The sequence below is a fragment of the Hemibagrus wyckioides genome, linkage group LG19, assembly GCF_019097595.1.
Source record: "Hemibagrus wyckioides isolate EC202008001 linkage group LG19, SWU_Hwy_1.0, whole genome shotgun sequence".
Taxonomy (NCBI): domain Eukaryota; kingdom Metazoa; phylum Chordata; class Actinopteri; order Siluriformes; family Bagridae; genus Hemibagrus; species Hemibagrus wyckioides.
This window is the reverse complement of record NC_080728.1, coordinates 3,101,052-3,113,168: the sequence shown is the minus strand read 5'-3', so window position 1 is coordinate 3,113,168 and position 12,117 is coordinate 3,101,052.

Sequence of the window (12,117 nt, the reverse complement as noted above, 5' to 3'; positions counted from 1 at the left end):
TAGGAAGAAGGACTCATTACAAGTGATGTGTCGTTTGGGAATGAGTCGACTCTTTGAACTGTCTCTTCTGGTAATCGTTAAAAGCGGATTTGCAACTAATCTCCTGAATGAAGGCATCTTTTCTTGATTTTTTAATGTCACCAGACTTAGGATTGCACTCACCAGGACCATATTACACACTCACTCCCTGTGCACCTTTATATTCCTTGTTTTGAAGTATACATTCAGTTTCATGTGTTATTATTACCAAGCCTTTATTTATTGTGGTCTTATATGATCTCTCATTATTTGAATCTAAGCCTGGTCACTTTTCTGTTCTGGGTGGTAAACAAAATTTTGGGAAGGTTTGTATAAAAAGCCTTGCATTAGTCCAGAGGTGGACAAAGAACACAGCTTCCTTACTTGAGTGAAAGTACAGATACTACTGGTCAAACATTACTCCATTACAAGTAAAAGTTGTAAAGACAGATTTTTACTTAAGTAAAAGTACAGAAGTACTTGTTTTTAAAAGTACTTAAGTATCAAAAGTAAAAAGTAAATGTAGCTACGCACACACATCATAAACAAAGCATTTCACATTTTATTCATTCTTATTTACCCAATATAATTCACTATTTGCATTTTATATAAATTATATATTTCCACATGTCATTCACATCATTTTAATATGCATTTACACCGTTCTCAAGGCTCCTCCCTCCTGTGTGCAATGCGTTGTGGGCAATATTACCCGTTAGAGTGTGCATTGTTCTGCAGTAGACCATCTGGGAATTTTTGGAATACTCTTTTTAGCATACTACGATTTGGAGCATACTAATTCTATTTTCGAATACTATTTACTTCATGGCGCAGGCAATATTCATTTCAAGCTTTTACCAGAAATTAAAAGTCTACATACCTCAGTATGGTTGGATGGAGAGTTTGGATGGAGAGTTTTTGTAGGCTGCGATGTGGTTTGTTTTCGGTAAACAAAGCAAACCTTAAAAATGAAAAGAATCTTTACTCTTTATTAAAAACTGGAACATACTGTCTAAGTATGGCCATGGATGCCCGCACTGAGCCAATGATCTGTCTTCGTCCATTTTGCCACCAACTGATCAGAGATCAAAAAATGATGGAAAACCACTGAACTTCACGACATGTGACACTACAAGAGTGAAAAAAAAAATCATTCTCTGATTAACATAACTACTTTTTACTCAATGACCCTGACAGAAATGTAGTGGAGTAAAAAGTACAATATTTGTCTTTCAAATGCAGTGAAGTTAAAGTAAGAAGTTTCCAGAAAAAATAATACTCAAGTAAAGTACAGATACTCAAAAAGTGTACTTAAGTACAGTACTCAAGTAAATGTACTTCCTAACTGTCCACCTCTGCATTAGTCTACAACTCATCTTTACAAAGTATCACAAGTACCTTGTTCAGTGATACAGTGAGGTAGAGCACTTTCACATATACATCACATTGGTTTCAACCAGTCTGATTAAATTGTGTAATCTGAACAACAGAATGTTTGTTTGTTTGTTATTTATAAATTAAAATAATCTTGAAGTTGAGTGACTGGGCTCGTATCTTAAAACATCACTGATGGAAAATAAGTCTTATAAGCTGAAAGCACTGGGCTGATTCTTTGACTGATCTCATGCTTGTCTAGAATTGAGTTTTACTAGAGACTGCCTCCTTTGTTTTTGTTTTGTTCTGATTTTCTTCGACGTTTTCTCTGTATTTTACACACCTTGAATTGGAAACTGCTTGATTTCATTTATCGTCTGAATTCCTGACAGCGTTAGTTTGGACCTTTCTCCCCAAAAGCAGATTCAGATTCAGGTTTAGTTTCACTCTGTACATCAGCTGTTTACAGCTTGTACACACGTTGAGTTCTGCTTCCGTTACGCAACTGGTATATATTTTAAAAACACATTATGTTTGTTCCACACTGATAAAATTATATTCATCATACATCCTGAATGTTTAATTCATGTATTAAATTGGAGAGGAACTTGAGAAAGTCATGTATAAAGCCTGTATTGCAGATAAGCTTGCACTTCCCCCTTGCATGACGCGGATTCCTTAGAGCTGATTTTACACAAATTTATTTAGAATATACCCGCATTCTTCTTATATAACATCATTTATAATAAAGAAAATACTCACCGTTGTCAACAGTCCTTGTTGTGTGATATTAATATTACCGTTTCTACCTAAAGAATTTGCTTTAACTAGGGGGGGGGGCACACCCCCCCTAATAATCATGACAAAAAATTAATGACGGAAAGTTTTGAGTGTTTTGTCTCGGTGGTATAACAAAGTTCGTCAATGTCAAAATGGTTGAGCTGGCCAATCAAATCAAAGAAGGCGGGCTTTACTGTTCACTGGATCTGCAGGATTCAGTTTTAATGGTGAATGTATGTGAGGTGAGGTGGAAGCCAAGCAGCTTAATATTTGCTACAAGTGTTTTATGATAAAAATGTTCAACGACCATCAACCAGGAATGTAAACATTTACATGATCCATGTAATGTATTGCATTATTGTCAATGGTATGAGACAAGAAGCATTAAGGGAACGGTTTTCAGCATATTACACTTTACAGGATGTTTTGGAAGCTCTTTGCTAAAGGGCATAAAAGATGCAACCCAGAGATGGTCTCTGTGTTTGAAAGAGTGTGTACCCCACTGAGAAAAGGAATATGTGTTTGGTCAGATTTAATAAAAAAATATTATGAGAGTATTAAGATACTAATCTAAACAATCACATTGCGTCTACTAAATTTAATTTGAATAAATATCTAATCTACACTATACAGCAAAAATGTCTGGGGCTAGACTGACCTACATTTGGGTTTTCTGGTTCAGTTCTAGCATTGGTAAGTGGGCTGGGTTTATTCTGTATTCAAATTGAAAAGACCATTGGCTGGTGTGAATCTTAGTTGACTTAAAGAAAGGGGCTTCACTCAACAAACTTCACTCCACCAGGCTGATTTCTGGACTAAATTTAGTTGAATGAAACAAAGTGGAAAGGCATCTCATCCAGCTTTTTCCCTTCAAGTCTCAGGAAACACCCAAACATTTACTCAAGTGTGTGTTCTATACCTTCTACACCTTCTTTGAGTTTTATAAGGAATAAACACCATATCTGCAGATAAATAAAGTAAGTATCACAGAAATATTTTGTTTATTCTGTTTTTTTTTTGCTCTGCATTCTTTATTTAAATACATTTATTACATACAGCTATTGTGCTTGCTGTAGCTATCACCCTATATACCGCCAAATGGCCACAGTGCTCTTTAGGATTTTTACTCTTTTCTGCCACACCTTGGTATGATGCCAGACAGCATCTGAAGCACAGTCTCTAAAGCTATAAAAAAGGTTAACCTGCATTTCAAGCTCTCATTATGTTCCAACCAGTCCATCAAATAATAAAGGCCATATTTAAGGCCTGACATTGCATATGGAACTTTCTATAAAGAAAAAAAATAACCACGAAAATAAACATCGCCCTCTGCTGAGCATGCTGTAGCATTACACCTTTTAAAAATCACAAACCAATAGGACTTGTCATATATTTTACTGGTTAAAACATATAAAATAACCAAAAAATTGGGAAATGGCTCGAAAACAATGAAATATCAAGTGAACAGATGAAAATTAACAATTTATGTGCTCTGCTTACAGAAAAACGAGGAGGCATAATGGTTTCTACTATACTCCATATCTACATTTAAGTAAAGAACAAAATGCTCAACTAAAGCTACGTTATGTTTGTCCAAGTGAATGACAAAAGAAGCCGTTGGTTATGACACCATGATATGAAGAAAAATCTATTCCTGATTGTAAAAGCAGATATACACTTAATGCTAATCATAAATTTATACCTAGGATTCTGAGCAGATTAAATACTACAACAGCAATTCGTTACCTCAAGATTTATAGTATAACCCTTTCACTCAAACACAAGCACAAATATTTTAATCATCATTGTAGTGATGGGGTAGATAGCTGATGTCTGCAGTTCTAGTTACCTACTGATTAGATAGATACCTATATAAAGAAGTATTGATTTTTTTGTGTGTGGAAAAACAATGCTGGATGTGTGTTGAGTTCAGGAAACCCTAAAACACTGTTTAAATGAAGTGCCTGTCATAACTCAAGAAACAACATTATGTAATACCAGGAATGGTCATTCAGAAGTCATGGAAAGTGTGAAACCACCAGCATATGGCAAAATATGAATCATTTTTTAGAGAAAACAAAGCGAACGTGATTGTGTGCATGCAGTGGAGGCAATGGCAGTTGTAACAAAACCCGATTAACAGCTTTGGTAAACTAGCAGTTAGTTAGTTACTTCAAAGTTCGGGGAACTCACAATGCATGATTAATATAACAGAAACTGCCTAAAGGCTTGAAAAACACACAGACAGATATGAGCAGATAAACATGCAAAATGTATTGATACCAAAATTCAAATCAGAAAAATTAACACAATCAGTCCATACATAGGATGTATTGTCCTTCCATGCAAGTCCTTACTCCTGGAGCCCCAAAAATGAAAACGGTCCCAAAAAAAGGAGAAATAATCCCCACTGCCAAACAAAAGTCCAACTATGAACACAGATCTCAAGTTTTCTACTGAAATTGGATGGGCAAGTAATTTAAAAGCAACCCCAAATGAAAATATAGCTGCAAGCAGAAATGACGGGCCATCACTACATGCATTAAAAGTGGAAATACCAAAAGGACAAGAGTGACAATTTGGGTGTACTGAAAGTGATCACAGCAAAGTCCAAAAAGAAAACTGCCTCTCTATCTAAACTATATAAGGACAAAAGTGACAGTTTGGGTGTAATGAAACAGATCATAGCAATGTCCAGTGATGTAGTGATGTCCAAAGGGACAATGACTCTATATAATGACTATATTACAATATCAGTTTATAGTTTATAGTTTATATATATATATATTTGTAATATAGTAAATGTAAAGTAAATGTAATAAAATTGACTATTCCTTGTGAGGTGTGAAATACTGTAGCCTAATTTCTTTTTTACTTTGTTATTTAACAGTTGATTAGTATCTACTGCTGTGGAGTCATAATGATGCTATAGAGGTGGATTAATTCAGGAAGGACACCAGTGAAGGCCTAGGTGTGAAATGCACAGCCTGCCACTGCTAAATACACAGTGGGCCAGTACAGAACTTGCATTGCCTTCGATGACCTAGAACATTGTTCAGCTTCAGCCCTTGGTATGACACATATCGCACATGCAACCTTAGTTTAGGCTGTTAGTGGGTTTTATAGAGCTATTATTTGCAGAGTTCAGAATTCAGTGCAGTTATTATATAGAGAGAGCACTCTACATACATTATATTGCCAAAAGTACTCGCTCACCCATCCAAATAATCAGAATCAGGTGATCCGATCACTTCCATGGCCACAGGTGTATAAAATCAAGCACCTAGGCATGCAGAGTGTTTTTACAAACATTTGTGAAAGAATGGGTCGCTCTCAGGAGCTCAGTGAATTCCAGCGTGGAACTGTGATAGGATGCCACCTGTGCAACAAATCCAGTCGTGAAATTTCCTCGCTCCTAAATATTCCACAGTCAACTGTCAGCTGTATTATAAGAACGTGGAAGTGTTTGGGAACGACAGCAACTCAGCCACGAAGTGGTAGGCCACGTAAACTGACGGAGCGGGGTCAGCGGATGCTGAGGCGCATAGTGCGAAGAGGTCGCCAACTTTCTGCAGAGTCAATCGCTACAGACCTCCAAACTTCATGTGGCCTTCAGATGAGCTCAAGAACAGTGCGCAGAGAGCTTCATGGAATGGGTTTCCATGGCCGAGCAGCTGCATCCAAGCCATACATCACCAAGTGCAATGCAAAGCGTCGGATGCAGTGGTGTAAAGCACGCCGCCACTGGACTCTAGAGCAGTGGAGACACGTTCTCTGGAGTGACGAATCGCGCTTCTCCATCTGGCAACCTGATGGACGAGTCTGGGTTTGGCGGTTGCCAGGAGAACGGTACTTGTCTGACTGCATTGTGCCAAGTGTAAAGTTTGGTGGAGGGGGGATTATGGTGTGGGGTTGTTTTTCAGGAGCTGGGCTTGGCCCCTTAGTTCCATTGAAAGGAACTCTGAATGCTTCAGCATACCAAGACATTTTGGACAATTCCATGCTCCCAACTTTGTGGGAACAGTTTGGAGCTGGCCCCTTCCTCTTCCAACATGACTGTGCACCAGTGATATATATATATATATGCAATATGAATACTGTCCAAAAACTGAATAAATGCCTTCCAAGGTTTTGGCAGAGACAGACCACATGCCATTGATATCAATCATTAAATAAAACCTCAGCAATTTGTCTCCACAAATTCAAAGAATTATGATAAAGCTATCCACTTTATGCACACCAGGCAAGCACATTGTGCTCGCTGACACTCTGTCCACAGAAATAAGCGAAGATGAGGGTGAAAGTTCTACAGAAACAGAGGTAAAGCTCCATGTGACCCAGTTCATTGAATCTCTACCCATGTTAGAGATGAAATCCAAGCAGATTGCAGCATTAACAAAAGAGCATGCTTACAGAGAGTAATTTGAAAGAAAGTTGGTCTTGAGGCAGTAACAGAAGTATTACATCAGAGAAAAGCTAAGTGTTGTCAATGGGCTTGTACTAATAAACATTAGAATAGTTATTCTTCTTTACTGAGACCAAGAGGTGATAAAGCTAACCCTAGGTGCATACAGGGCACCTAGGCATGAACAAATGCACAGCTGTTTATTTGTCCAGAAATCAATGCTGATATTGACAGGATGGTCTCAAGCTTGTGAGACCTGTCTAAGACATTGTGCAAACAGACAAGAGAGTTTTGCATGATGAGCTCAAATCATAGCCTTACTGCAGAGCCATTGCAGAATGTAGGGACAGACCTGTTCCATATGAATAGTAAGAATTACCTGCTAATAACTGACTACTTTTCAAACTATCCAGAGATGACGCTGCTAACGAGCATGTCCACAACCTATGTGTTACACGTCAGTGCCACTTGGTGTTTTCTCTCTCTCTTTCTCTTTCTGTGTACTCTGCTGTTTCTAGCTCCTTATGCTGTCCTGTTATAGGTGGAGCCGTCTGTCAGTCAATTAAATGGTGGTTGGAATTGGACCAATCAAGAACAAGAGCCCAACCTGAAGTGGTGGAACCTTTCGTTTATAAGTAACACCCAGATGCCTTGGAGGAGGCCCTTTTTTCTTGTTGCTGGTTAGCCTTGTTGGCCACATGCTAGCCAACAAGTGTTGTTTTTCCTGCAAACCCTTTTTTTGGGGAACATAACACTGTGTAATCAAATACATGAAGCCGATATTTTTGAACGATGAAATTCCTCAGATTGTCTATAGCGATGTCATACAGCAGCAAAGAGTTCCAAAATTTTGTGGAAAAGTACTTTTAACATGTTACTTCAAGACCTATGCCCAGTGAAGCGGTAAAGTGGTGAAAAGAATGAACATAATCAAACAGATGCTCAAGAAAGCAAAAGACAGTAGCAAATCCATACACTATCTAGCTATTGTGAGCTATGACTCTTGCTGCTTGAACATGGAATGTTTTTGGCTGAGCTTCTTGTGAGACATAGGCTAGGTACCACAATTCCTTTCACCATAGAATGTGAATGTGCCTTATTTATACCTGCCCTCTCATGTCTGTCTTTGTCAAGTCAATGTTTTCCTCCAGTATACAACTGGATTTTCCTATGCTTTATCTGCCCAGCTTGGATAACTCCAAGGCATGACAGCTGACCATATCCTTTGTCCGAACAACACAAAAGCACAAAAACAAGGATCCTAAAGAACTGTTTGGTTCCTTTCCAAAATTCCTCATCTACCCCACCCCACTTTGATCTCCCTTTGTGCCTTTGCCTCCCAACTGTTCCACCCTGACCACATCACCTTACCAACTTAGCTGCTGACCCTGCAGTCCACAGCATGACAAAGCTGCAGGTATCCCTACTACACAGCACCATACTGCACCCCACCTTGCAAGGTGGTGGACAAGAAACAGAGGTTTACCCTGTCAAAGGCTTTTACTTGATCAGACACAAGAAGAGCTAGAGGAAGCCTATGCTGATATGCCCACACAGGTGCACTGTGTTGCTAATCAATCATAATACACAGAGTCAGCATTTTAGGCAAGATTTTATAATTAGCACAGTGAAGTGTGATTGGTTTCCAATTCACAAGGTCTGCCTCTCTCCCTTCTTATGCAAGAGCATGATTTACCCTGTCCTGGCTGACTTGCAGTGTAATCCATCCCATATTGCTTCCTTGTATGCGATCATGATGTGCAGATACTGACCAAAGGCCAGACTACTTTATACCACTCTATGAGAAATATGCAAAACTATGACACCCTGCTCTTTGTGTCCTCCCATCTCAAATTTTGCATTTATAAAACTACTTAAAAAGGGAAGGTCCTGCAGGTAGGTTACATTGACCTCCAAAACCCCATACCTCATGCCCCCATTTCACCTCTACTTCAACCCTCACCAGGCAGTGATCAGTTGCCCAGATTGGCAGCACTTGGTAGCTGATCACCTTCACCCTTCTGGGTGCCAAGATATAGTCCAGCCAAGAGGCATTACCCCTCTAGGTGGCTCCCTCACCTCTTTGAGGAACCTTCGAGCTGTTCTGCTTTAGGTCTTCTGTGAAAAGGCTGGCCCTAAAGAGCACTGGGTCCACCTTTAGCCTCACCATGTATCAGCTTCCTACCATCCTTCAACCTTTTCCCTGCTTTCACACAAGAGCAGCATCACCCAAGAAAGACCCTGACATCTTCCTCAGCAATAAATGGATTATACATGTGCAAAACATGAGGTACCTTTTACAGGGGATGAAGACAGGGTTCAGCCAGAGGGCCTCATCTGTCTGAACCACTGGGACATCTGCACTATCTCTGTTTCTTGCCATGCCACCAGTTCCTCTCCTAAAGCCTGCCTTGTCTGCTTGGGCCTCCCTCTGGCAGACCTCCCGAACTCACATTATGTTGCCTGTTTCATTCTCCTATTTTCCCTTCTTTTTTCGCTTTCTCCTTTTCTCCAGCTTTCCACAGCCTCCGTTACATCTTCCTCACCTCCCTAATTCCCCCATGCAGTCTCCTCAAATTCCACTCCTAAGAATAATCAATTTTTGCTCATACTGTAAAAAATTATGAAAGTAATTTTCCAAACACATCCTCTTCCACTTCCACTTCCACACACTAATTATCCCCTTATCATGGCACCTGTTAGTGGGTGGGATATATTAGGCAGCAAGTGAACATTTTGTCCACAAAGTTCATGTGTTAGAAGCAGGAAAAATGGGCAAACGCAAGGATTTGAGCAAGTCTGCCAAGGGCCAAATTGTGATGGCTAGAAGACTGGATCAAAGCATCTCCAAAACAAAGTTTTTTGTGGGGTGTTCCCGGTCTGCAGTGGTCAGTATACATCAAAAGTGGTTCAAGGAAGGAACAGTGGTGAACTGGTGACAGGGTCATGGGTGGCCAAGGCTCATTGATGTACATGGGGAGTGAAGTCTGGCCCGTGTGATCCGATCCAACAGACAGACAAGCTACTGTTGCTCAAATTGTTATAAAAGTTAATGATGGTTCTGATAGAAAGGTGTCAGAATACACAGTGCATCACAGTCTGTTGTATACGGGGCTGCAGACCAGTCAGGGTGCCCATACCTGATGGCTGTGGCTTCTTTCAGCAGGATAATGTGCCATGCCACAAAGCAAATATGGTTCTGGAATGGTTTGATGAACACAACAATGAGCCTGAGGCGTTGACTTGGCTTTCAAATTCCCCAGCTCTCAATCCAACATCTTGCTAACATCTTGGTGCCAGATACCACAGCACACCTTCAGGGATCTAGTGGAGTCCATGCTTTGTTGAGTCAAAGCTGTTTTGGCAGCAATAGGGGGACACAGTATTAGGCAGGTGGTCATAATGTTATGGCTGATTGGTGTAGTTTTAACATAAATTCCTTTCTGCCAAAGTCATTAGTCATAAAATATTACTATATATAAAACACTTGTCTCATGCTGTAGTACCTGAGCAATGGTTTGATCTGACATGTCTACTTCAGTCTAAAGGTGTAGGCTATTTGTTGGTAGTAAAGTAGTAAATGCTAGGGGATACAAAAAAAAATCTAAAACAAAACTTTAACAATTGTTTCCAGTAACATCTTAGAATGTTCTGTAGATTTTACGCATTTCCTGTTTTTAATTAATGCTAATATTAATGTTGTATATTCAGGCTTCATGTCTGATTGCTTGTTTTCATTTAAAAAATCCCTGGCAGCTAGTGTGGAGAAAGGTGACAATAATTTAATATTCATACTGCTAAATTAAAAGCATTGTCCAGGAGTGAGGTGACAACATGAGCAAAAAGAGCATAACAGTAATCAGCAAGGTTTGGCATGTTTTCGTGCCTTAATAGAGATCATACGCAACTAGAATTGTAATGGAAATTGCCAGATTTAGGAAATGTTTCTTTTGGACAATTCTGGTCTAGGCCACAGTATTGACTTTAGCCCTTTTGTGTCTTCACTGAACCAGATTATATTATTCTTTACATAAGTTTTCAAAAAATATTATGTACATTAGCTAAATTGTTAGTTCTCCATGTATATCAGGACAGCCTACATTCATGGGCCTTTTGCCATTCATACGTATTAACATACACTACACCAACCACGGGTGCTAATGATTTTTTTCCCGTTTACTGTAATGACAATATAAATAAGTTGACAACATGGCAATATAAGAAAATGAACTCCTGCATGAAACCTGCAGTAAATATAGTGCTATTTTTTTCCTCTGCTTGTTCTTTTTTTCCAGAAAGGAAAACAATCTAGTTTGAACATTTGTTAAGGTCAGTCCATCAATAAATTATTATCATTATTATTATTATCGTTATTAAGTTTTGTGAATGAACAAAGAAAATCCAGACAAAATTTGTAACCTGTGCAAGAGAAGAAAATAAAATCTTTTTTATAGCGAACGTTCCTGTAAGATTCTGATATTTATGCACACTCTCAATCAGTGAAAAAACAGTCTACTATATACACATGAAGCTTTTATTATCACTACACATACATCACAGTGCAGTGGAATTATTTTCTTCATATATCCTAGCTGAGGAAGTTGGGGTCAGAGGGCAGGGGCAGTTATGATACAGCACCCCTGGAGCGGAGACAGTTAAGGTCCTTGCTCAATTGCCCAACAGGGGCAGCTCACTGGTGCTGGGGCTACTGAATAATGCCCTTAACCCTTAATCATAACTGCCCCTGCACTCTGACGCCAATATGTACACATTACTAGTTGTTACCCTGTATACAATATATTGTGGTGTTAGACATAAATATATTTTTGAAGAACTGTTAACAAACACATTTTTCTGCAACAAAAAAAATAATGGCAACATTTTATTATTATATAATAATATAAATTATTTTATGTGTTTTATTTTATATGTAATGTAAAGTAATTTTTAGTTATGTATCCAGTAAAACAGCTACACGATGCATATGAATAAAGAATTTAAAGAGTAATGTATTTCTGATTTCTAATTTATGATAATTATAAAATATATTACAATTCTAAACAAATATTAATCACATAAACACAATCAGATCATATAAAACATCAAAATTATATTGTTCACAGTTAGTTTTAGTCTGTTAATTTCACTGGACAAGCCAGGTTACAAGAGTGTTGCTATTTAAGAAAACAGCACTGGGACATTATTTAGCCAAAGCACAAAGTGGTAAATATGAGTTGTAGTGAGTCTACAAGGAGGTTCCTCTGATAAACTCAAGGTGAGAATTCCCACAAATGTTTTGAATCTTTTCGTCGCTATCGTAACTTTCTCTTCCACTGACTGGTTCAGGGTTTTCACCTGCTGGAATGCATAGAATTGAGGCGTGGGGAATTTTATCCAGGGATCAGAGGTCACTGTACACTTAATGTAGAATTGTATGCAGTCTGATTCAGTGTGCACATTGAACACACACTTCTCACATCACTGAATCTGTTTAATGCATTATACCTAAATAAGTGATGTTTATAAACATGTTCTCTATT